This window comes from Lithobates pipiens, unplaced genomic scaffold (assembly GCF_037356315.1).
Source record: "Lithobates pipiens isolate NorthernLeopardFrog02 unplaced genomic scaffold, aLitPip1_a1.2 Scaffold_16, whole genome shotgun sequence".
Classification (NCBI taxonomy): Eukaryota; Metazoa; Chordata; class Amphibia; order Anura; family Ranidae; genus Lithobates; species Lithobates pipiens.
In genome coordinates, this window is record NW_027507748.1 from 156,368,641 (window position 1) to 156,396,548 (window position 27,908).

Genomic DNA, 27,908 nt, shown 5'->3' on the forward strand with positions numbered 1-27,908 from the left:
CCTGGCATGTTCTACTGTGTAGTGTCGTGTTGGTGCAACTCACCGATCCTCTCTCCTCGGTGCCGGAACGAAAAATACCGACATGGAGGAGAGATTACATCACTTCCTCTGCCTATGTTTACATTACAGGAGAGGAAGTGATGTCACGGAGCATTTCCATTAGTCGGGAGCGATCGCGAGGGGGTGGCCATGAATGAATGGCCGCCCCCTCATCCCGGATCGCTCCCAAACGAATACCGACCGCCGCAGGCACCGGGGGGGCCCGATCGGGCCCCCCACCCGCGGGAAGGCAGGGACGTACAGGTACGCCCATATGCCTGCCCGTGCCATTCTGTCGACGTACATCGTCGTGCGGCGGTCGGCAAGTGGTTAAGGAGGATATTTCTAGGTTAAGGATCCAACCTAGGAATTCCAGGAAGCTTACAGCTTCAATTGGCAGTTGTTGATACATTGAAATATTTGGGGATATTATTATTATAATAACAAGAGACCCCAACCAATATTTAAACAAAAAACTTGTCCCACATCTTTATAGATGGAAAAAAAAATTGATATCTGGAAACAGTTGCTATTATCAACAGCAGGCAGATACAGTTTGATAAACATGGTGTGGCTGCCCCAACTTTTGTACAAATTACATAATGCCCCAGTGTGGATACCTAAAAAATGGTTTAATAAAATAGAAAGTCTATTTAGGGAATTCCTTTGGAAAGGGGGGCAAGCTAGAAAAAGGCTGCGAACTTTGCAACTCCCAATAGGGGAAGGGGGGGTTTCATTGCCCAACCCTGAGCATTATTATATTGCTTTACAATTGCAACACCTGATGGGTTGTGAGGATATGAACGGAGGGACCCCTAATGGGATGATACGATAGTTGAGACATGAGAGGCTAACTCCTTCAGCCATAAGAACCCAACAACTAGAATGATCATCAAAATATGGAAAACAATTAAAAAGGTGATGAAATACAATGGTTTTAATATATATACCCCTATTTGGAATAAGAGCAATCTGCAGGAAATACTCTCAATAGGAAAAAATAAGGATTGGCAAAAACAGGGATTAAAATGATTGCAGTGGTGGAGCTTGGAGATGGTGGAGGAGTGAGACACACGCTCTGGGAGCCCTGACCCTCCACCTGGTCATTAGACGGTGATTGATTACCTGGAGTGCTAAGCCATGAGGCTGTAGCCTACATGCAGTAACCTGCACAGGGATGAATAGAAGAGAGAGGCAGAGGAGACAGACAGCACAGCCTGAGATTGAATTGTTTTTCCCCCGTACACGAGCCTCACGGAGACAAGCAGAGCCTGATACAGAGAACGCTGAGGGACGAGCGGTGCACGTGACACACCAGGAAGTGAGAGAGCCGGTGTGGTCTTCCTCCACTGTATCAGCAGAGTGTGACATGGAGGAACAACATGCTGAGCACGAGGGACAGAAAGGAGGGAGAGTGGGAGAGCTGGACCTGAGAACATTACTACAAGCTCTCCCTACCCGTGCAGACCTGCTGGCATTACCAACTCGAACGGACATGGAGGCGATGGTGGCCCGTTTGGAGGAGATGCACCACAGAGAGCTCAAGGCAGTACAGGCAGAAGTTCAGCAGCTGACAGAGAGACTGGTGAGTGGGGAGACCGCATGGTCCTCCCTGGAAAACCGAGTTTACCATCTAGAACAGGTACAGAATGTACAATCCTCCCAGGTCTCTGCTATGCAATTACGGCTGGAAGAGTTAGAAGACCGTAGTAGACGTCAGAACTTACGGTTTAGGGGGGTCCCGGAGGCTATAGGACGGGATATGCTGCAGGCTACAATTTCTTCAATATGTGAAAAATTAGCTGGTCCCCTCTCCCAACCTTTGGAATTTGAAAGAGTGCATAGAGCCCCGGGTCCCCCGGTGACAAACACAAATAGACCAAGGGATGTGATATGTCGTTTTTTCCGTTTTGCACAGAAGGAGTTAATAAGCCGTAAGGCTTGGGAAAGTGGAGATTTAGAACAGGACGGGGCCTTGGTGAAAATACTGCCTGATCTCTCACGGGCCACCCTGCAGCGCAGGGCAATGTTGCGCCCACTTTTGGATAAAATCAAGATGATGGGGGGGGTCCTATAGGTGGGGTTACCCCATCGCGTTAATTATAAAAAAAAATTCAAAGACATTTACCTTGCGATACCCGTCGGAACTCCCGGAATTATTTGCCTTCCTTGAAGTGGAGACGTTTGGTATACAGAACTGGCTGCAGCCAATAGTAAACACTTTAAGAAATAAGGTCGCTAGTAGAGAAGGAAGACCATGTATTCCAGAAAAAGATGGACTGACAAGAGAAAGGACAATCTCACTTTAAATAGAAGGGAAGATATGGGATTCGGACAGGATGCCTCTCTATTATGGTCCCCTTTTTTTTTAGCTAAAAGGGGTTGCTCCCTCCGGACCCCACCCTTTTTTTTTATTTATTTTTTTACTTCCCCTTTCCCCGTTTTTTTTTCCCCTTGGGGAGGGCTGGGTGGAGCGGGTGTCTCGGGGGGGGGGGGGGATGGAAGGGGGGATTTTTTCTCTCCTTTGTCCCCCCCCCGGGGGGGCACTCGGGGTGTTCACCCGGGCTCTCCCTGAGTGGGGAGATGGATAGTTGACCCGTTAATGCTTTAGATCTTAGAACTCAGATATCACCCCTTTATATACCCGAGATGAAGGAAGGAACCCACTTTTTTTTTATTTTTTATTATTATTGATGTCAGTGGGTACGCACACACAGATGTGTGTTTATAGGAATGGATAGGTTGGTTTATATACACGGGGAAAGAAAAAATTCCAGAGTGTAATGGAAAATATAAGAGGAGTGGTATTATTGTTTCTATTGTAAATATATTATTAGATTGTAATTATGTTATGAAATAAGGAAACTAGCATTGTATTCCCTTTATTTTGGGGGGGGTGGGGGGGGGGTTGGTTTTTTGGTGTGTTGTGTGTTTTTTTTTTTTTTTGGTATGGGGGGTTTGGTTCATTTGGGGCAGGAAAATGGAGGTAATAGGCGCACAGAGAGTTTTATAAGAGGGAGAGGTGGTTACACTGGAAGGGGGAGTATATAGGGTATTTGGGGAAGATATAACAGGGACACATTTGAGGAATGTTTTTTTTTTTTTTTTTTTTTTTTTTGTGTGTTTGTTTGCCGTGAAAATTAATATTATATTACTGTGGTATCACTGTACAATTCGATGGTGTCTAATAGAAATGGCACCCCTATTTAAAAACACATGTTTTTTTGGGGGGGGGGGTTTAGGAGGTGGGGGGGGCGAAGGCAATGGGTAAAGAGGGGTGGTGTTTTTTTTTTTTTTTATGTCAATGAATGTGTGTTTATAGGAGCGGATAGGTTGGTTTATATACACGGGGAAAGAAAAAATTCCAGAGTGCAATGGAAAATATAAGAGGAGTGATATTATTGTTTCTATTGTAATTATATTATTAGATTGTAATTATGTTATGAAATAAGGAAACTAGCACTGTATTTTTTTATTTATTTTTTTGCATAATTTAGGTGGCACTATACAACTTGGTATGTGTATATGGAATATTAGGGGGGAATATTCTGATAAAGTTTTGAAATATATGGAATAAACGGGAAAAACAGGAAAATCTGGAGGGAAGATATAAATAATAAATAAGAGGGGAGAACGTACCAGATCTGTTCATACCGACAGCTTAAACAAGATGGGAACTTTAGGGAATCTAAGATGGAACACACGGTAACGGTAATTAGGAGGAAGCAAGAGAGAGTTAGAAAGGGGAAAGGGTAAGAATGAGGAATGTGGGAGAAGATTATCACTACCCCTTGGGGGATGGTGGGATGGAAGATGCAATGGGAGGAGGGGAAGGAAGGAAGGCATGTAGGTATAGGTAAAAAGGCGAGGTAACATGGAAAGGTAGCCCTAGATGGGGGCTATAGGACTGGGTGGAGGGGACTGGGAACAGAGCTCTCGGTTCTGTGCCAAATCCAGGCCGAACCCCAAATTAGGTTTACACCCACCTGAGCCAGACGGTCGGAAGCTCAGAGGGGGGTGTCTCTCTTAGGGGTATTTGGGTTTCCCCTTTTTTTTTTGTTTTTTTTTCTGTGGGGGTTTTTTTTTTTTTCTTCTCTCCCTCTCTCTCCTCCCCTCCCCCAGGATGGAGGGGATAAGGGTGACCTCTATGAATGTTAAGGGACTTAATGTCCCTGAAAAAAGAAGGATGTTATTAAATGATTTGAAACGTCATCGTACAGATGTAGCATTTGTACAGGAAACGCATTTTAGGACGGGTGGACTCCCCTTACTTCAGAACAGATTTTTTCCCTGTGTTTATCACGCACACAATCAAGAAGCAAAATCTAAGGGGGTGTCCATTCTCATATCTAATCGGATATCTTGGTCCCTTTTGGACAAACAAGTGGATGGAAATGGACGCTTCCTATTTCTTAAAGGCCATATTGATGGAGTAAAAGTAACTTTGGCTACGATATATGCACCAAACATACAACAAGATGCTTTCTTAAATAAAATTTTGAGAAAACTAGCAGAATTTGTAGAAGGAAAGTTGATTCTGGGAGGAGACTTTAATGTCTCCTTGGACCCCGGAATGGATACCTCTATGGGCTCATCCTCAACCCCAGACGGTGTTAGGAAGAGGGTCAAACGGGAGATGCAGGAGATGCAGTTGGTAGATGTATGGCGGATTTTTCACACAGGAGAAAAGGATTATACTTTTTTTTCCAACCCGCATCAACAATACTCCCGTATTGATCTATTTCTTGTGCCACACTATCTACTCACGTCGGTAATAGAGGTGACGATAGGAAATATAACCTGGTCAGACCATGCACCGGTTACATTGCAGATCTCCCTGTCTAGCCCGGCTCGCTCCTCGGGACGTAGTTGGCGTTTGAATGAAAGTCTGCTACAGAAAGCAGATATACAGGAGGATATTATAAAGGAAATGATGGCATACTTTCAGACCAACGACACCCCGGGGAGCGACCCGGGCATGATATGGGAGGCACATAAGGTGGTCATGCGGGGGATTTTGATTAAACATGGCTCCCAAATAAAAAAAGCACGAGAAGCGCAGATAATAAAAATATCGGAAGAAATTCAAAAACTTGAAACGCAACATAAGAAAGTACAGACACCACTCCTAGGGAAAGATTTGGCACATTTGAGGAGGCAGATGACAGACCTTCTCCGCTATAAGGCGAAAGCGGTGATACAGGCAGGGAAGAGAACAGGGTATGAACTAGGAGATAAGTGTGGTAGAGTGTTGGCGGGGAAGCTTAAGGAGAAGGGGAGGACAATCTATGTACCCAATATAAAGGGAAGAAATGGACAGCTAATTACAATGCCCAAAGATATAGCGCAGAGGTTCAAAGAATACTATGCGGCCCTCTATAATCTGACATCCCCTTCCTTCCCCATGGCCAAAGTGGAGGACTATTTAGCCTCAGCAGGTCTTCATAGATTGCCCTCTCCGGTCCGTAACAGCTTAGAAATCCCAATAACTGTTGAAGAACTAAGTGTAGCAATAAAATCAGTCAAAAAAGGGAAGACACCAGGTCCGGACGGATATACAATACAATATTATAGGAACTTCTTTTCAATATTAGGCCCACATATGGTAAAGGTTTTCAATGCGCTTGGCCGGACTGCCGCACCCCCTCCGGATATGCTTAGGGCACATATTTCGGTTATTCCAAAGGAAGGGAAGGACCCGGCGGAGTGCGGCAGTTACCGGCCGATCTCATTGCTAAACGTGGATTTAAAACTTTTCACTAAAATATTGGCCTCCCGTCTACAATCGCACTTACATCAGCTGGTACATTTGGACCAAGTAGGGTTTATCCCCTCACGTGAAGCGAGAGATAACGTAATCAAAGTATTAAACTTGGTATATTTTTCCAACCTAACAAAAACCCCGAGTGTCTTTTTAAGTACGGATGCAGAAAAGGCATTTGACCGAGTCAATTGGAGATTTATGTTTGCAGTATTAAGACACATGGGGGTGGGAGAGGTTATGCTACGGTGGATTGCTGGGATATATGCCTCCCCACAGGCTTTAGTGAAGGTAAATGGAGTTTTTTCAGAACCATTTAAGATCTCAAATGGAACCCGCCAGGGCTGCCCTCCCTCACCCCTATTGTTTGTCCTTTCATTAGAACCACTATTGAATAAAATCCGACAAAACCCAGATATCCAGGGACTCCAAATAGGGGGGCATAACTACAAAATATCAGCATATGCGGATGACCTTTTGTTTTCCCTATCCAGACCACACATCTCCTTACCAAACCTTATGGAGGAAATTGTAAGATATGGGGAGATATCAAATCTAAAAATAAATTATACAAAATCGGAGGCAATGGGGGTAGCTCTGCCTATAGGGGTACAACAGACTATACGGCCTAATTATAGCTTTAAATGGGTGAATGTAGCACTTAAGTATTTAGGTACATAAATACCAGATAAGATGGAAAAGACTTTTAAAGTAAATTTCCCCCCGTTACTACAGGAAATTCGGGTACTATTAGACAAATGGAAACAGGGATTACACTCGTGGTTCGCCAGATGTAATATTATAAAAATGAACATACTGCCAAAACTGTTATATCTATTTCAGACCTTACCTATAGATATTCCAACACCTTTTTTCCGCCAGATAGATACTCTTTTCACTAAATTTATATGGGCAAACAAACGACCAAGGATCAATAGAAACATCATGAGAGCTCCTAAATGCTACGGCGGCCTGGCAGTACCAGATATGTTTAAATATTACCAGGCAGTACACATTGGCAGAGCGATAGACTGGTGTAGACATACAGAATCTAAATTATGGACAGAAATAGAACAAAAATGCAGTTCAATACCCCTACGCAGAGCAATCTGGTGTTATACAACATTACCAGAATCGCTTAAAAAACACCCACTTATAGGTCCAACGTTGCGGATAGGGGCTAAGATCTGTCGAAATCCTCAATTCTCTTCAACAAATTCACCACTATTTCCCATTCTGGGTAACCCTAGTTTTTTACCGGGAATGGAACCAGGAGCATTTCAGGGGCTTATAGAAAGGGGCTATACACAAGCATCGCACTTTCTACAATTGGAAACATGGCCTTCGATCGCCACATTGACGCAACAAGGAGGTCGATATGAAATACATTTTTGGGAGGCATTACAGTTGCAACATTTTCTTCAAACACTAGGACCGGCGACGAACTATCAAAGACAACTGACAAAGTTTGAGATATATTTTGAGGAGAAAGAGCCCCTTTCACGGGTAATCTCTAAGATATATGAATTGCTGAATGCCCCTTCAGAAGGTTTTAAAATGCCTGGAATTGAGAAATGGGAGAAAGACCTGGGAAAGACTTTTTCACCCACACAACGGCAGAAGATTATATATCTGGCATTGAACTCATCGATCTGTTCGCGGACTCAGGAATCTAATTATAAGATATTGACGCAGTGGTATTATACCCCGTCAAAACTCTGTAAGTTCTTTCCAGAGGCTTCTGACCGTTGTTGGCGGTGTAAAAAGGAACGGGGGACTTTGATGCATATATTTTGGCAATGCCCTAAGATAAGACAATATTGGCTAGAAGTACAAAAGATCTCTCAAAAATTTACATCATACCAGATCCCAGAAGATCCGGCCTTTTTTTTGCTTCACTGTACAGAAATACCTTTACAAACATATAGGAAATCAGTGATATGCCATCTAGTTAATGCAGCTAAGGTAGGCATTGCACTCAGATGGAAAGACCCCAGACCACCTTCAATTGCAATGTGGCTAAATAGAGTAAGAAACGTAGGTGCCATAGAGGACTTAATTCTCTCTGCCCAAGATAGAAAGGATCAATATGATGAAACTTGGAGATCTTGGAACTCTTTTATGAATTCTGAGGAAGGGAAGAATCTTATGGGGAACATAGCAGAGGAGTGAGTCCGCACGTACTTGAATGCGTTTGAACCCCCCTATGGGGGCTGGGAAGTACTTGTCTCTTGTAGGGGGGTGAGGGGATAGAGGAGAGGGAGAGGAGGAGGGAGGGGGGGGGGGATGGGGGTAAACAATAATAATAATTTCTTATTTTTATTTTTTTTTTTTATATATATTTTTTTTTTCCTTTCCGTTAGTTGGGCAACGGGAAAATAGATAAAAGATGAGGGAAGTCTGGGGGAGTTATAACTGGGGGAAATAAGAATTATAATGGATAAGAATGGAATAGATAGATAATATATATAAATTGGAATATGTAATGTGTAAATGAAATAATTTGGTTTTATTTATATAAAAGAAGAGGAAAATGGATTATGCTCTATAGGATATAAGATATATTTATGTGAGAAATGAATGTCTTTGCTCCCCGTAATTGTTGTTCCACCCCTCTGGACTCATGTGATATAAATAAAGAAAGTTTGATGTCCGGGGCTGCACGCGCGCTACACTGAACGGACCAGCGTGTGTCTACCCTTCGCCGACAGGTGCGGGTAACCCGCTGAACCCCGTTCGTGATAGGGATCGGGGAAAAGAAAAAAATAAAAAAAGATTAAAAAAAAATAAAAAAAAAATAAAATGATTGCAGTAACTGTATATGGGAAATACGCTGAAAAAGTTTGACGTATTGAAAAGGTAATTTAATATACCGCAAAAATACATACTTTACTTATCTTCAGGTGAGTCAGGCCTTGAAAGTTCAATTTAGAAACCAACCCCTGTATTGGAAAGAAGTTCCTCTTCTGCAGCGTATAGCTCGGGTAGGTGTCCTTAAAGGATTGATCTCAGAAATATATGGACAGATAAGTAAACAGGTTAATGGTGAGAGGAAATTAGATTCAGTAAAATTAAAATGGGAATATGATATGGGAATAATAACACAAGAACACAGGAGGAGGATACTGGAGGCAACTTCCTTGGTATCCGTTGCTCCGTCACAGAAAATATCGCAGCTAATGCTGCTAAACAGAGCATATTATATTCCTAAACGACTATTTAAGTTTGGTAAGAGAGCGGATGATTGTTACCCGAGATATAGGGGTTCGGGGGACCTACTACATATGATGTGTAAACGCCCCAAACTATTTCGTTAATTGGGATGGAGTGATCAATATCTTGCAGGAAACATTTAATATCAGGTTAAAAAAAGAAGCAATGGTTTGCCTATTAGGATATAGGCAGGAGTTAGGGGAAAATAGGAGCATAACGGTAGCCATCTGGAGAAGTTTATTTCAAGCTAGGAAACAGATAGCAATAAGATGGCAATCGCGGGCGGCCCCTACAGTTAAAAAGTGGATTGATGTCATGAATGAAACCCTCCCTAAAGAGAGAGTGGCTTATGTAAGGAGACGTAACCTCAAAGAGTTTATTAGAATGTGGGAGCCCTGGTTAAAGGGAAAGCATGGTGGTCCATTGAGTAATTAAAATATCTAGGGATAGCCAGTGAGGGGGGGTTCGGCTTTAAGAAGTAAGATGGAATAACAAACCTATTGTTGGTAGCTAAAAGAGGGTGGAGGGGAGGACCCTCCCTCTTGCGTTCCTCTTTTTTAGTTAAAAGATGGGGTGGGTTATATTGCCCTGGGAAGAATATCAGCTGTTGGTATGGAGGCTCCGGTAAGCCTCTCTCGTTGGAATTCTCGGAACTCTACTTTGTAACCTAGAGAAATTGAGGAAGCCACCCATCTGTCCTGACATTGTTCCTGCCAGATCTTTGAAAATTGCAAAAGCCTTCCCCCCACCCGAGCAAGAGGGGGTGCCCCTTCATAAGGAGACTTTAGCAGTTTGTTTTGCGGGCTTTCTGCCCCAAGGCCTCTTTTGGCCGTGGGACTACCCATGAGGTCTTCCTCTTGAGCTTGACTCTTGAGGCAGATGTTCCTGGCACTGGAGAGGAAGTACGCTTAAAGGAGAAATGTTTAAACTTTTTCTTTACCGGTAAAAGAGAACTTTTCCCATTACAGATCCTTTGAATATATTTATCTAGATCGTCTCCAAATAACCGTTCACCCTGAAATGGGAAACTGGCCAAGAGCTTCTTACACGGTGCTTTGGCTTACAAACTTTTCAGCCACAGGACTCTGCGTGTATGCACTAGTTCTAGCATAAGCCGTGAGGCTTGAATGATAGAATCTTTCATAGCATCCACCGTAAAATACAGTGCATCTGATACGCCAGCCCATTGCTGGGCCTGTGATCAGGAAGAATCTTAAGTATCTCTACAAACTGATCCTTTATGGACAGAGATACACCAATTGCCACAAGAACCGGCTGCGCTACTGAACTTGCCAGAGACATGTTGTTCTTAAAAAGAAATTCCAACTTTTTATCTGTTGGATCTTTTAACATTTGCACACTGTCTACCGGACAAATTTAATTTTTATTCACCGAGGCGATTGCAGCATCAATTGCTGGAACCCCCCATTTCTTCTCCTCCTCCTCCTCCATAGGATACAGTGTAGAAAACTTTTTGGAGGAAAAAACTGCTTATCCGAGTGTTCCATTCCAAATATATCATATTTTTTAGCCATGAATGGATAGGAAAAGCATCCCCAGATAGGGGAGGCTTTAGTGATCCCAAACCAGAGGTGGGCTCATCAATAGACTGTGCTACAGGGCGCAAAAAGTTTGAGCGAACTAATTTAGTAAGGGAGTCTACCAGCAAACTGTCTTGTGAGACTACTCCCTCCATATTATGATCCTCAGAAGAGGAGATATTAGTATCTTCCAGATCTTTTGGAAGACCTTGCTGATCCCCTGCCCCTTGTACCTCAGGATGAGGGACCTGAGCACTGGATGGGGATCTGCTACGTTTGGACCCACTATGGAAAGTGATCATAGCATCAATCTTCTTTTCCAAACTAGAAATGATAGAAGAAAAAACCTCCTGTGTGATATATATATATATAGGGTCTGAAGTGTGCAGTGCTGCTGCAACACCAGTCTCCCCTGACGGCTCATTCTGCCCTGCTAGGTTGTTGTAAAACAATCGATCCCCTAGAACCCTTTTCGGAGTTTCTGGTCCCCCTTCCACTCATAGCCTGATGCACAAAGCAGAGGCACTACCAGAAGGAATGCATACATTGCTAGGCTATAGTCCAGCAATAAAATACTGCTATTAATGCCCAGCCTGAAGCAGTAATAATGTGTCAAGGGTAATGCCTGCGTCACCAAACCTGAAGAAATGCCACCTCTTTGCAGCCAGCAGCAGCACACAGTGTGCTTTTAAAAGCTTCCACCACGTGCACCTGGCGTTGGAGAACGCCGATGCCATTAGCCCCGCCCTGCGTTGCCTACAGCTCCACCCCTGGTTTTAAAAGGACGGGTTTTCCCGCACGAGCGGTGGACTACAGGTACCTTCGGACCCAGGGCTAGCATGGCGGGGGAGTTACAAAAAAATGCTGAGCGACCTCTGCGGTTTTTCCAGTTTTTTTTAAATCAATCCAGGCTCTTATGCCCCTGAGGGGGGGAATACCAGCATAGAGGGACCACAGGCGGGGAGACAAATCCCCCTTCTGCTTAACGGAGGATCTGCTGTTTTGGCCAGAGGAGAAGGAGGAAGTGATCGGCTCCTGACACAGCGCTGTTTCCAGCATGAGGCGGTGAGTGCTCAATACAGCCCTCAGTGGTGACATATAGGCATGACAGCATTATTTACTTAAAGGAGACATTCATAAGAAAATTCTAAAATATTTCTTAGAAAACTCCACTTACCTTCCCGCCGCAGGGTTTTCTGTGGTAAACCAGCAGACCCAATCTTCACCCTTCACGTTGGGCTTCGTGAACCTTCAGGAGTAGGGGAACCTAGAGGTAACTCATAATCCTGGATCTGCAAAGGCACCCAGCCAGTAAAACTTTATGGCCTTACTACCAAAAAGTACTGGATCCCAGGGTCCAGCTCTCTAAAAAGAGAAGCATTCGCAGGCAAAACCTTGTTTTTTCGGATACTAGGCCTGGGTACCATTCAATTTGGCCCAAAAAAGGACACTTTGAATGGATCCGGTCAGCATGGCTAGCCCCAGCAAGCACTGCTCCAGTGGAGCTTAGCACAGCACATCTTTACTCGCGACCAACACCTTAGACACGGGCAAAAAAACTGAGGTACTCCCAGTAACGGGAGGGGTTATATAGAGAGTGCACTTTTGGTTGGAAATACCAACCATGTATATGCTCCATCGGACTTTTGCTGGCGGAATTTCCACCAGCAAAAGATTGAGAGCAGGTTCTCTTTTTTTTTTCCGATGGAAAAATATCAGATTGGAAATTCCAATCATCTGTAGCAATTCTGATACGCAAAATTCCGGAAACAATGCTCGGAAACAATTCAACGCATGCTCGGAAGCATTAAACTCGGCTCGTTGTAGTGTTGTACGTCACAGAGTTCTTCAGAGAACTTTTGTGTGACTGTGTGTATGCAAGCCAAGCTTGAGCAGAATTCCGTCTGAAAAAACATCCAAGATTTTTCTGACAAAAACTCAGATCGTGTGTACATGGCATAAGGCTGGAGCAGTGGCAGTTTCCATATCCCTGTATTAACTACAGAGTGGTGTTTATATCCATTTTTTCCTAACTCTCCACATTGGGATTTCTTATAATGATCTCCAAACATTTCAAAATAAATTATTTAGATTCATATAGGTTGATAAAAGAATGAATTAAACGTACACACCAAAATCTAGGGGAGGACTGGGATTAATACATTTACTTAATCAGCACAAATATATTATCTCCTCAAATTCCATTTGCAACACCCAAGCCAGGCACTTCATAAGTTTACCAACCAAAGACAGATCCCTCATTCTCTGCTTATCCCTATCTAACTCTTTGAGCTTATGGGATCATTTGAATAAACTGCATTGCTTCAATTTAAATCCTCTCATAGCCCATATACTTAATAATTCAGTATTCACCCAAGATTTTACCCCTACAGATTTCCTGTAGTGGACTAATAAAGATTTTCTATGTATAGCAGGTTTATGTAATGAACAGAGAATCTTGTCAAAATCACTCTTAGCCCACGTACACACGGTCGGAGATTCTGCCAACCAAATCCGTCGGATTTTGCCTGTCGGATTGTGTCCGAAACTGTTGCATACACACGGTCGGGCCAAGTTGGCGAAAAATCCGATCTTTCAGAACGTGATGACGTAATTTAGTTACGATGGGACTACATTCAGGCTAGTAGCCAATAGCTTTGATGTAGGAATTTGATCTGAGCATGCGTGGCACTTGGTCCGATGAAAATGCTCTACACATGATTGGATTAGGTCCGTCCGGCCCAGTTGGTCGGGAAATATTTCCAACATGTTGGAAAATTGGGTCGGAACGGAATCAGTCCGATGCATACCACACACAGTCGGATTATCCGACGACACGGTCCCATAGGACACATTCCGACGGATTCTCCGACCATGTGTACGAGGCTTTACAAGAGAAATTTCAATTACCTACAACATAACGTTGTATAAAAAGAAAAGGGGGGCAATTTATACAATTTACCCGGGATGGAAGCATGCCATTGCTACTTGGTACTGCGGCAGGTCGCTTCTCTTAAATCTATACAATGTAACATTATCGGTATTCTTTATTGTTACATATTCTACATATTTTGGGATACATATTTTGGGATGGCATTCAGATATTCAACTACAATATATTGTGCCTTTACATGTACATGAACTTTAATGGCATCCCAGTCTTAGTCCGTAGGGTTCAATATTGAGTTGGCCCACCCTTTGCAGCTATAACAGCTTCAGCTCTTCTGGGAAGGCTGTCCACAAGGATTAGGAGTGTGTCTATGGGAATGTTTCACCATTCTTCCAAAAGCTCATTTGTGAGGTCAGGCACTGATGTTGAATGAGAAGGCCTGGTTTGCATTCTCCACTCTAAATCATCCCAAAGGTATTCAGTTGGGTTGAGGTCAGGACTCTGTGCCAGCCAGTCAAGTTCCTCCACCCCAAACTCACTCATCCATGTCTTTATGGACCTTGCTTTGTGCATTGATCCAAATCATTTGGTGGAGGGGGGAAATATGGTGTGAGGTTGTTTTTCAGGGGTTGGGCTTGGCCCCTTAGTTCTAGTGAAGGGAACACTTAAGGCATCAGCATACAAAGACGTTTTAGGCAACTTTATGCTCCAACTTTGTAGGAACAGTTTGGGGATGGCCCCTTCCTGTTTCACGATGTCTGCGCACCAGTACACAAAGCAAAGTTAATAAAGACATTAAGAGTTAGTTAGGGTTGGAGGAACTCTATTGGCCCGCACAGAGTCCTGACCTCAACCCGATAGAACAACTTTAAGATAAATTAGAGCAGAGACTGCGAGCCAGGTCTTCTCGTCCACATCAGTGCCTGATCTCACAACTTCTTGAAAAAAAGGTCAAACATTCCAATACACACACTCCTAAACCTTGTGGACAGCCTTCCCAGAAGAGTTATAGCTGCAAAGGTTGGGCCAACTTAATATTGAACCCTACGGACTAAGACTGGGGTGCCATTAAATTTCATGTGCGTGTAAAGGCAGATGTCCCAATACTTTTGATAATATAGTATATGGCATCTATGGAATACCTTTCTAAAAATCTCAAGATGTTACTCTTATGTAATGGTAGACAACAGTTTTTCAGTGACCTAACGCACATAAAATACAAAATTATCATTATTATGTTTTTTCTGTTCCTTTATTCATGATCCTTAGTTGGTGCAGCCTTAGTTATATTTACATTTTTATATTTATTTTTAAGTTTGTTTTTTGAACCATTGTTATTAGACATACTTTTCCATCTACCTTAGAGACCCATGTGATCTCCGGGGATTATCCCCTTTGACTATCAGTCAACCAACCCAGCTTATGGGCGGTGGGACTGGACATCCACCAATCTCACTTCTGGGGTTGCGATGCGCTCAGCTCTCCTCCCTCCATCCATCACTTGATGGGGGCAGGGTTTGACATCAGCGCATCAGTGTCATGTCCAAACCATCAGAACCAATGGACTCCGTGAGGAGGGAGCGTGTTTGTTTTTCCACCACCAGCCGTAGCGGAGGTGGGCAGGCACCCACTAGGGTACTATGTACCTTAGGTGGGAGGTTCCCTCAGCTCCTTTATGCTGCTTAGACGTTGTTACATGATGTTGGCAGGGACCCGCCCAGGACCGGGGGTACATCAGCTGGGATGGACTGGCGGTTCACTCCCCCACTTCTCTTCCCGAGGAAAGGATCACTCTGAGCTGTACACATCTCACATAGATATTGGCAGGTATACTCTTGTTTTCTTTTCTTATATCAGGAGTCACAGAGCCATAGTAGTTACTATGTGGGTTTATATAGGTGATGGACACTGCCACGCCCCTAAGGCTCAGTTTTTTCGCCAGTGTCTAAGGTGTTGGTCACAAGTAAAGATGTGCTGAGCTGAGCTCCACTGGAAGCAATCCTTGCTGGGGCTAGCCATGCTGACCTAATGCGTTCTGATGTCTTTTCATGGGCTAAATGAATGGTACCCAGGCCTCGTGTCCGAAGATACAAGATTTTGCTTGCGAATGCTTCTCTTTAGAGAGCTGGACCCTGGGATCCAGTACTTTTTGGTAGTAAGGCCATAACGTTTTTACTGGCGGACTGCTGTCGTAGGTGCAGGATTGTGGGTAACCTGAGTTTGCCCTATTCCTGAAGGTTTCCTAAAAAGGTCTCGGAGCCCACCATGAAGGGTGAAGATTGGGTCTTTATTTCTGATAAACCCTGCTGCGAGGAAAGGTAAGGGAGATTTTCTCAGGAATTTCTCCTTCTATGTATAATATTGTCATGCCTATCTGTCACCACTAGGGGCTGTATTGAGCACTCACTGACCTGACGCTGGAAACATATTTCCTCTTCTCCGGCCACAACAGATCCTCCGGTAAGAAGGGGGTCGCTCCTCCTGTGCCCCCAATATTGTATTTTTTCCCCCTCGGGGGATAGGATGCCAAAGTAGTTTCCTTTTTTTCAGAAAAAAAAAAGGACAGACCACGACCGCTCAGTGGAGGATTTACCCCCCACCATGTCTGCAGACGCACTTTCCTTTGAAAGGAAAGGGGAGGCCATAATCGTGCGGGGGCGTGGCTAATGGCCTTAGACACCGGCCACACATACAGGAAGTGATTTAAGCGATGTGTGTGTAGCTGCTGCTTGGCTGTGGAGGGACAGAGCAGGAGGTTGGCTGGATCAGGTTTGGTGACACAGGCATTTCCCTTTGACACATTGTACTTTAACCACTTCCCGACCAGCGCACGACGATGTACGTCGACAGCATGGCACGGGCAGGCATATTGGCGTACATGTACGTCCAATATCCGTTGCCGCCGTGCCATCGGGAGCGCGCCGCCGGCGGCGCGCTCCCGCGCTGGTCGGGACCTCCGTGAGTCCGGTCGCGGGACCCGCGGACTCGATCGCCGCGGGCATCCCCGCGATCGTCTCACGGAGCGGCGGAATGGAGGAAATGCTGTATAAACAACATTTTCTCATTCTGCCTAGCAACTAGTGACGCTGATCTCTGCTCCATGTGATTGGAGCAGAGATCAGTGTACACTAAATGAAAGCCCAACCCCCCCACAGTTAGTAACACACCCCTAGGAACACTTAACCCCTACACTGCCACCCACAGGTTAACCCTTTCACTGCCAGTGTCATTTACACAGGAATCACTGCATTTATATAGCAGTGATTACTGTATAAATGACAATGGTCCCAAAAATGTGTCAAAAATGTCCGATGGGTCCCCGACAATGTCGCAGTCACAATAAAAATCGCAGATCGCCGCCATTACTAGTAAAAAAAAAAATAATAAAAAATTATTAATAAAAATGCTATAAAACTATCCCTATTTTGTAAACGCTATAACTTTTGCGCAAACCAATCAATAATCGCTTATTGCGATTTTTTTTACCAAAAATATGTAGAAGAATACGTATCGGCCTAAATTGAGGGAAAAAAATGTTTTTTTATATATTTTTGGGGGATATTTATTATAACAAAAAGTAAAAAATAATGCGTTTTTTTCAAAATTGTCGCTCTATTTTTGTTTATAGCGCAAAAAATAAAAACCGCAGGGGTGATCAAATACCACCAAAAGAAAGCTCTATTTGTGGGAAAAAAAGGACGTCAATTTTGTTTGGGAGCCACGTCGCACGACCGCGCAATTGTCAGTTAAAGCGACGCAGTGCCGAATCGCAAAAAGTGGTCTGGTCTTTGACCAGCAAATTGGTCCGGTCTGAAAGTGGTTAAACAGGCTAGGATTAATAGCAGCTATTGCGCTGAACTATAGCCTAGCAGTGTACATTCTTTTGCTGGTAGTGCCTCTGCTTTGTGGTTCAGGCTATGAGTGGCAAAGGGACCAGGAACACCTCTAAGGGTTCTAAAGGGTCAATGGTTACACAACAAACTAAAACCATTTCCAAAAGAATGTCATCCTCCTCTGAGAGTGATGCGGCTGTTCAGATTGAACTGTCAGGAGAATCTGTAGTTGCAGCTACGTAAGACGCTTCAGCCCCTGAGTATGTCACACGAGAGGTTTTGTCTTCTACCATTGCTGGCTTGGAAAAGAAGATTGATGCTATTTTATCCCTCCATAGTGGGGTCAAATGTAGCAGATCCCCATCTAGTGCTCAGGACCCTCTTTTTGAGGTTTAGGAGGCTGGGGATCAGGATCTTCCCAAAGATTTGGAAGATACTGGTTTATCCTCTTTTCCTAATATAGAAGGAGTAACATCACAAGACAGGTTGCTTGTGCACTCTCTTACTAAACAGGCTCTTGATGAACCCACTTATAATTTGGGATCATTGAAACCTCCTCCATCTGGGGATGCCTTTCCTATTCATGCATGGCTAAGGAAGCTTATGAATGCTGAATGGGAACAATATTATCCTCCTAAGATATTCTCCACACTTTATCCTATGGAAGAGGACTTCTATAAGAAATGGGCGGTTCCAGCGATTGATCCTGCGATTTCCTCATTGAATAAGAATCTCACATGTCCGGTGGATATTGCGCTAATGTTAAAGGATCCAACAGATAAAAAGTTGGAGCTTCTTTCTAAAAGCCATATGTCTTTAGCAAGTTCAGTAGCGTAGCCGGTTCTTGCCGCAAATGGCGTATCCCAGTCCATTAAGGAACATTTTTGAGGAGATACTTTAAAATTCCTCCTGATGAACAGGCCCAACAATGTGCTGCTTTATCAGACGCACTGTGTTTCACAGTAGATGCTATGAAAGATTCTATCATTCAAGCTTCACGGCTTATGCTTGGACTAGTACATTCTTGCAGAGTTCTATGGCTGAAAAGTTGGTCAGCCGAAGCACCGTGTAAGAAGCTCTTAGCCAGTTTTCCTTTTCATGGTGAACGGCTATTTGGAGACGATTTGGATAAATACCTACAAAAGATCTCTAATGGCAAAAGCTCTCTTTTACCAGTAAAGAAGAAATTCAAACATTTCTCCTTTAAGGGTGCCCCCTCACTTGTGCCAGGGGCATCAGTCTCTAGGCAGTCTTGCCGGCCTCAACCGTTAGGTTCAAGGGGAAGACCCCAAGGGCAGCACCAGGGTCAGAAGAGATCTTGGGGAAGAATGCCCACAAAACAGAATTCTAAAGCCTCCTTATGAAGGGGCGCCCCCGCTCGCTTTGGTGGGGGGAAGGCTCCTGCAATATTCAAGGATCTGGCAGGAACAATGTCGAGACAGATGGGTGGCTTCTGCTGTTTCTCTAGGTTACAAACTAGAGTTCCGAGATTTTCCATCTCCTCGTTTTCTGAGGTCAAATGTTCCCAAGGATCCAGAGAAAAATAAGTCTCTCTTTCTAGCTCTGGATCATCGATTATCCCAGTCGGTGTTATCAGAGGTCCCATTAGTGGAATAGGACAAGTTTCTATTCAAACATTTTTACGGTTCCAAAAGCAAACGGAGAAGTAAGACCTATTCTCAAAGATCTGAATCGGCACTTGAACATCCGATCCTTTTGCATGGAGTCAATCCGGTCGGCTATTGCCATCATGCAAGGAGGGGAGTTTTTGGCTTCTATCGATATCAAATATGCATATCTCCACGTGCCAATATTTCACGCTTACTAGAAATTTCTGCTCTTTGAAATAGAAAATCATAATTTTTAGTTTGTGGCCCTGCCATTCGGTATAGCCACAGCACCACAGGTTCTGGCATCTCCTCAAGCCAGATTAAGGGCTCAAGGCATAACGGTCCTAGCCTATTTAGACAATCTGCTTTTAATAGATAATTCCGTTTCAGGTCTAAATTACAGTCTGGTCACAACTGTAAACTACCTGGAATCTCTAGGCTGGATTCTCAACCTAGAAAAATCCTCCTTAAAACCATCAAGGAGATTACAGTACTTGGCTCTGGTCATAGATACCATACAGAAAAAGGTATTCCTAGCCCAGACAAGAATCAGTTACATTGTAAAGCTAATTAAACTCATCAAAGCAAAGAAAAATCCTTCCATTCGGTTGTGCATGAGATTGTTGGGAAAAATGGTGGCCTCCCGGCCCTTCAGAATGCATGCATCACTGATGTCAGCACCAGTGATGCATGCATTCTGAAGGGCCAGGCATACCAGATAAGAGGCCAGGGGGAACATCTCAGTGGTGAACAGGCACCACTGGAAAAGCTTTGTTCTAAGGGAACCACAGTCATCTCACTGCTCTCCTCTTTTCTAGGAGACAAAGGCTACTTTGAAAAACCTTATGAGTTTTACCCAGAGCATTTTCTGGATACAGAAGGCAATTTTAAGAAGAATGAAGCATTCATTCCATTCTCTATTGGAATGAGAATTTCACCCGTGGATGACTAACTAGACTCCCAAGGAGGCGCCAGAGAGCAGCACAGGGGCTTACACTGTGGAGGCGTTTTCTCCCCAGTAGGGGTAAGGATCTGGTGAGTGCAATATAATTTAATTTCACCAAAGCGCACCGGGGATTTACTTTGGAAACTTGCACAAGTCACCATTTGGAATTGAAATACTGGTTGTGAACTGTTTTGCATATCACAAAGCATTTGCCAGCATTCTACATTCATAGAAAAAAAGACTGGAGGATTTGAATTTCATTTTTATTTTTTATCATTATTTCTTTTTTATTTTGCTTGAATTTTTCACTTGCTAAATTCTAACAAAAAATTCTTTGGTTTCTGATGTAACCACTGGGTATAAATCTTGATTAATGTCTTTGTAGCACTAAGGAATTTTCACACACATTTAAAGTTTATTTTTTTGCACCTCTGGAAGTTATAGCAGCACAAGGCCCTTGCTATTGGGCACGGACACTAAATTTTCATAAGCTTTCACAATATTCTTTTTTGTTAAATGCACTGATAAGTAGTAATTTTATAACACTAATGAGTAAAGAGATTTGTCAATTGATACATATAACAAATTTAAAGGTATAGCGCCAACTCTACCCAATTCTCCTTTTATGTTTTCACTTAAACCAAGATATTGTTCTTCCTTCTTTCTTCCCAGAGCCTCAATTTAGGGAAGAGAAGGCACTACGTTGCCTTGATGTAGTAAGAGCAGTCAGAGTGTATTTAAAGGCGACCACTCAGGTTCGCAAAACAGATGTTTTATATGTACTGCCAGACGGTCCAAAAAGAGGACAGGCGGCATCAAAAAACTACTATTTCCAAGTTGATTCGTCAAGTCATTATTCAGGCTTATGGTTTAAAGAAGAAAATTCCTCCTTTTCATGTTAAAGCACACTCAACCAGGGAGATTGGTGCCTCTTGGGCGGTGCATCATCAGGCCTCTATGGCTCAGATCTGTAAGGCCGCAACTTGGTCGTCGGTTCATACGTTTACCAGATTTTATCAAATCAATGTTAAAGGTCATGAGGGTATTGCCTTCGGGTGCAGTGTACTCCAGGGTTGTCTGCGAGCTGGTGGTAAGTAGGCTTTGGTTTTTCCCTGGGCATTCCCCAGACTTTGTTGTTACCTGCAGTATGAATCCTCTGGCCTCCTGTATTTTTGTTGTGTCTCCCTCCCTTCTGTTGCCATTGCTATGGGACATCCCACATAGTAACTACTATGGCTCTGTGTCCCCTGATGTAAGAAAACAGGATTTTTAAAACAGCTTACCTGTAAAATCCTTTTCTTTGATGTACATCAGAGGACACAGAGGTCCCTCCCTTCTTGGTATACACCTGTATTGCTTGGCTACAAAACTGAGAACTCCCAGTAGTGGGAGGGGTTATATAGGGAGTACATGTCTTGCCTTAGGGGCGTGAAAGTGCCTATCACCTATCAGTGGCCATATAAACCCACATAGTAACTACTATGGCACTGTGTCCCCCCGATGTACATCAAAGAAAAGGATTTTACAGGTAAGCTGTTTTAAAAATCCTGTTTTTACATATATCTACTTTTTACTGCATTTGTTACTTACACACCCCTATGTGTGTGCTAATACCATTCATCAATTTTACATACATACATGCTCTGCATTACACACATACTTTGGCCCCATTCATGGCTTATCTCATATACACCTCCCTTATGCACATACACTCTTCATACAGATTTATTCACATATGTGACCCATAGTCATTTTAATTTGTGATACACTGCAAGGGCAACTTCAATATTGATTCTATACACACACACACATCCTATAGTGCATTTATTGTTTATTTTCACACCATTTTATGAGTGCGTTTAAATCTCTCATCTATTTTGTACATTCTCCACTCACCACACACACACGCTTTAGTTTCATTCACTTCACCGATACACACCTTACCCTCACCTGTGCACCCATACACACTTGACTCAACATTTAATTTGTTTTTGTTACTCACAGTTTTTATTTATTATTTTTTCATAGATTTTGGTTTTAAATGTGCACACACAACACTCATCAGATAGGTGGCGTGACTATCTGGGCATGCTTCCCCTGGCCCTTTCCCCAACTTCTTGGGGGGGGGGGTTACCCTGCCTCAACCCCCGGGTGAGACAGTTTATTCAAGACCACCTTATAAACCCATTGCTGAAATTGGGCATAACTTATAGTCTACTCTAATGCCGCGTACACACGAGCGGAATGTCAGACAGAAAAAGTAAGACTGAAGCTTTTCATCGTATATTCCGATCGAGTGTATGCCTCATCAGACTTTTATTTTTTTTCGAAAATTCTGACGGACCTAAAAATAGAAAATGTTCTAAATATTACCGACGGAACCAATTGTTATCAGGAAAACTGCTTGTCTGTATGCTGTTCTGACAGACCAAAAACGACTGCTCTGAAGCAGGTACGACACGGAAGCGATCGGTGTGGTAAAACTAGCGTTCGTATTGGAGGTAACACATTCTTCACGCTGCTAATTCTGAGATCTTTTAATGCAGCGCATTCTTTTCTTCTTTATAATGCTAGAAGAATGAAGTTGTTTTGTTGCTCATATTCACACAGAGTTCTCACAAGCTTATTTCTTCATTATTTCATTCTTCATTATTTATCCTGATCTCATGAATAATATTCTGGTTTTTAAAAGCCCGATCTCCATAATAATGTTTACAATTATTTTTTATAGTCATCTTTTATAATTTTTTATTTATTATCAAGATTTATTTTAGGATTGCTTAAAAATTATTTTCTAGTGATCTCCATATCATTTGTTTTTGTGTGTGTCAAGTTACCACAATAACATTATTATCTTGTATTTTTTATTAACCTCAAGAAGGTTGGTGTCCCTTGTTAATTTGTCTTTTTTAAATGTACCTGCCTACTCACAAACAAACTGTCCTTTTTGACTAAAAACACATAGGAAAGTATTTTCTGAAAATAAAATATCAATTTATTCTGGGTAACAAAATAAAGAGGAAGTCAACGCTGGAGAAACTTTTGGAATTTTGCGAAGCCTTTTGGCCGCAGGGCACACATCTGGGGAAAAGAAAATTGGAAGCTTGAGGAGTCCATATAATAGGGAGCAGAATCTGGTCCAGGAATCCCAGAAACAGGACCAGCAGCAGATGACATATCTGTCCCCAGGCTGTGGTACTACACCAGCCTGCGTCTTCTGTCAGACCAGACTGAACCCAGGCCATCACTTTCTTGTCTTCCCTGCAGACTTCCCTCCACACTTCCCTGCAGCCTCCCTTGAAGGCTGTGGCTTTGGTGGTGGATTTGTGGCAGAAGGAGGAGGATGGGCTTGCTCATATATGTGGCCGCTCTCAGTCAGCTGGGCCCTCAACCTCTTCTGAAGGGCATCAAAAAAAATTCCCTCACAGAGGAGACGTTGGCCCTTCTCCAATTCTAGCAACCTGGTGGCTAGATAGCAGCCATAGGCCTCTTCAGCGTTGGGGGTGATTCTGAGGAAATCGCTGGCTCCCCTAATGAGGCCCAGTGCTGCCTCCTCCATCATTGTCCCCTTCCTGGGCCTTTTGGTGGTAAGGCAGAGGGGAGGCACCTGAGATTGGGTGAGGCTCCTACTGGGCCCAGTCCCCCACTGGCTGCCACTGGGTACGGCCTCCTTCTGGCTGCCACTGTGCACGGCCTCCTTCTGGCTGCCACTGTGCACGGCCTCCTCCTGGCTGCCACTGGGCATCGCCTCCTCCTGGCTGCCACTGGGCAAGGCTTCCTCCTGGCTGATGCTTTCCAGACCCTCCTCCTGGCTGTGCTCATCTTGTGTATAAAAAAGGGACACAGTTTAAGTTTTTGCTTCATCAATCACACACAATTTTCAGCTCTTGACTTGCAAATTGAATAGAAAAGACTATCATTCTGACCCCAGCATTTTTCAAGCTGGTCCCAAACATTTTTGGCCACTACTGTCTAGTGATATGTATTAATAATTTTTTGGATAAAATCATTTCCCTGGCATCAGTCTGGTCGTCCAGAAACCGCAGTTTGTTGAAGTACCACAGCCTGGGGACATAAACATTCTCTGCTGATGCTCCTGATTGGAGTAATTTCTGGATTTTATTATGCTCCTTCTTATACATGTTCCTCAAGATCCCAATTTTAGTTTCCAAAAACTTCATGTTTGCATAGGGGACCCAAGTCTTCACAAATTCCAGAAGTTTCTCCAGCGTTGACCTCCTAGTTTGTTTATTATAATATAAGCTGTGTTTCACCTCCCACATATCTGTTCCTCATCTCCCTATATCTGTCTATAAAACTGGCCATGAATTCTGGGTCCTTAAAGCGGGAGTCCGCCGGGAGTCTGCGTTTTTTTTTTTAATAAAGCCAGCAGCTACAAATACTGCAGCTGCTGACTTTTAAAATAGTGACACTTACCCGCCCAGTGCGCCCGCGATGTCGGCACCCGAAGCCGATCTCTCGATCGTCTCTCGGATGCTGCCACCACCATCTTGGGTATGGGAATCAGGAAGTGGAGCCTTTCGGCTTCATTTCCCGGTTCCCTACTGCGCATGCGCGAGTCGCGCTGCACAATAAGGATAGTCCCCGCTGTCTCTGGGATCCATGTGTTTCCCAGCAGGCAGCGGGGGACTTTCGGAAAGGGGCGTAGATTCTGCAGAAAGGGGCATGCCTTCTGCAGAATCTACGCCGGAAGTGGGTGTAGATACCTGTACTGTACAGGTACCTGCACCCCCCTCCCCCCTGAAAGATGCCAATTGTGGCGCCGGAGGGGGGGAGGATTCCAATGAGCGGAAAGGTCCACTTTAGGGTGGACCTCCGCTTTAAATTGATTCATCTTTGCTATAAGACAATACACAAGACAAAAACACTAATATCAGCCTAAACTCTCATTATCATATCCCAATATAGGCCTCAATCTTTAAGCAGTATAGGCCACTGTGCTGGGCCAAGTTCAAATTTTACCTTAGTTTAGGACGCCCGCCACTTCCGTTCGTCCTTCCTCCACACACAGATCGTACGTACGACTCATGTGTGTTAGCTTGATATAGACTGTGCATGCGTGAAGCTCTGCCCGCGTCGCCCACCCCTGATGTTCTTTCTCAAAGATTCCCTGCCCCGTCTCTTTCGTCGCAGTGGGAGAGGAACATGGTGGAGACACAGCAGGTGGCTACTACTAGTAGTAACGAGGATGAAAGCCTGGAGGCCGAAACGTCCCGATCCAGGAGGAGGTTTAAGGCCTCCAATATGTCCTTTGAGGAGATGGTGGAGACTGTCCACATATTGAGGAGGGCCTCAATATGTGGACCGTCAATATAAAAAGTAAGTACTTGACGTGTGTTCCTATTATGATTATTAACTTGCATGCTGCTCCATGTGCTTTTCTTTACTGTTGTACATTTTTAAATGGCTACTTTCATGTTCGTGGGCACAGTAAATGTTCGTAGGAAACATTGTTAGTTTGCCAACTAAATGCAATGTTTTTAGCTGATACAGGGTTAACTACATTTGGTCATGCTAATTTGTATTAAAAGAAGTTTAGGACATTGTGGGGTGTCGCCATGTGTGAAAATTGGCACAAAAATTTAAATATTCCAGCTTTGGTAAGGTAAAAAAACATGTCTTCAGCTTGGAACTCTGCCCAAAATAGACAATTGTACCCCACTTACCAGCAATGTTTCGTATTCCTATTTCTGGACTGAAATATCTGTGTGCTAAGTATACTTTTTGTTTCATTCTCATAGGGGAGAAAAGACTCGGAGGACACCACTCATCAGAGGACACCCGGCACCCCCCAAATCACCAAGAGGGGGAAATCAGGATCTGGAGGAAGGAGAGGTGGAGGAAGTGGGTGAGATTGACACCCAAACAGGTGAGTGTCTGACACCCCAGCTTCAGATAATATATGTATGCCTGCATATTTCTAATACATGTTTTTTAACCAATTTTTAGGTGATGTGCTGGTTATAGAACAGCCAGCTGAACCTTTCACTAGTGACAGCGCCCAAAGGCTCATCCATGATGTGGAATGGGGAAATTGACATTAGTAGGAATAAATTGAATGTTATGGCACAACAAATGAAGAACATGATAGATGTGTTGGGGAGAATATAAATTTCTTTCAAATTCCATCCATTTTCCCATTTATTGGACTAAACACATTTTTTTTTGTACATTTTAAAAGCCAAATTTTGAAGATGCACACGGTGTGCCAACATGTGCTATCTGCCATCAGGGGATCTCAATGTACGCGTTTTGTGGGTGCAACCCCTTCCTCGTAATTCTAGTAAGTGAGAGGAAGGGGTTGCACCCCCCAAAACACACCAATTGATCCCCCATGATGGGAGATAGCAGATGTTGACATTAGGTATGGGATCAGAAGGGAAATACCCATTTGGACTCCCAATTTGTGTGCATCTTCAAAATTAGTTTTTTACGGGATGACATCACCCCATCTGATGAAGCCAATATCAATACATTTTTGACACTATAATGTCTGATATTGCCTTCAGTTTTTATACGTTGAACTTTGTAAGTTCCAGAGTTGTGTCTGTTATGTTTTAAAACACGCCTGTTTCTAAAAAAAATAAAAAAGAAAAATTGAGAATTTTTTTTTTCTAACGCACATGTGACTGTGCACAGAGTAAACATTTTGAGAATCAACAATGTGTGGCTTCTTCTTTCAATACCTCAATACCAGTTTTGTAAGTAATTTTGTGCTTACAGTGACAATGGGGCTTATTTACTAAAGGAAAATCCACTTGGCACTACAAGTGCACTTGGAGAACCTAGGAGACAGACAAAAAGAAACACAAGCAATAAAGAAATTTCAAGATTTTATCAGATAATATTTTTTATTAAAAAATGTTTTAGACATTGTTTGGCAGAGTAATGGCCCCCCTACCCATAATATAATTTACATATTTCTCCCGAACTTCAAGGGTGCTTTGGGGGGCCAAGCCAGTACGACCAGTATCCAGGCCGTTCAGGGGATTCTCTGTAATAAGTCCGGCCTCAGGCCCAACTGAGGCTATATAATTATGTGAATTTTTTATTAAATAATTGTGCAGTATGCAGCAGTATAGGATGATATGGTTGATTTTGTAGTCCTCAATATGGATTGCTGTCAGAAACAGGTGGAACCGGCTGGCCATTATTCCAAAGGTATTCTCAACGACTCTTTTTGCTCTGGCCAACTGGTAGTTAAAAACCCTCCTCTCTGGGATGAGGGTCCTTTTGGGGAATGGCCTCATCAGGTGCTCGCCCCCACACCAAAGGCTTCATCTGCAATAAAGACGAAGGGGAGTCCATCCACGTTTCCGCATTAGGTGGCAATGCCAGGCCACCAGTCTGGAGATGCTGGTAAAACTCTGTCTGGGCGAATACTCCTCCATCGGACATCCGGCAATTCTTCCCAGCATCCACATAGAGCAGGGGTGCCCAACCAGTGGCCCGGGAGTCACATGTGGCCCGCGGAGCCCTCTGATGTGGCTCGCGACCTCCTGCTCTGGGATGGCGGGTTGGCAAGCCCAGATAGTGGGTTGCCGAACCGCCATCCCACAGCATCAGTGTTGTTAATGAAGCCGGCAGTATAGTAAGCAAGTGGCTACAGAGCTGCATAAACCGATGCTTCCTGTGTAGCGCCGCCTCCTGTCAAAGGTAGAATGATACCAAATGCACTCTGCCTGGGACATCAACAGCCGGCGATACCTGAATGGAAGACTGTTATTAAAGGTAAGTTTATTACTAAAATCACAGTTTATATATGGGAATATCTCTTCTGCAGTGGTTACTGGGCTGCTTTCAAACTGATCCGCAGGTGCAGCGCAGAACACCTGTGGGTTATCCTCACTGAGCCATAGACTTCTGTTATTACCTGCAGGTGTGATGAGCTTTCAGAAAGTGCACCAAACCTGCAGGATATAATAGAAGTCTAGGCAAAGTGCAGCTAACCCACAGGAAAGCCACAGGTGTACTGCACTGCACCTGCAGTGCAGGTAAACCACAGTGCGTCAGTGTGAAAGCAGCATTAGGCCCCTTTTGGCATGATCGGTCCG

General features: G+C 43.7%; 1 long non-coding RNA gene across 1 annotated transcript; it reads left to right on the forward strand.

Moving 5' to 3' along the window:
• LOC143982189 (uncharacterized) lies at positions 1-27,615 on the forward strand. The gene is made up of 3 exons (XR_013274413.1): positions 1-1,624; positions 25,596-25,723; positions 25,804-27,615. It is a non-coding gene; the product is annotated as an uncharacterized LOC143982189 (long non-coding RNA).
• The last annotated feature ends 293 nt before the right edge of the window (positions 27,616-27,908 follow it).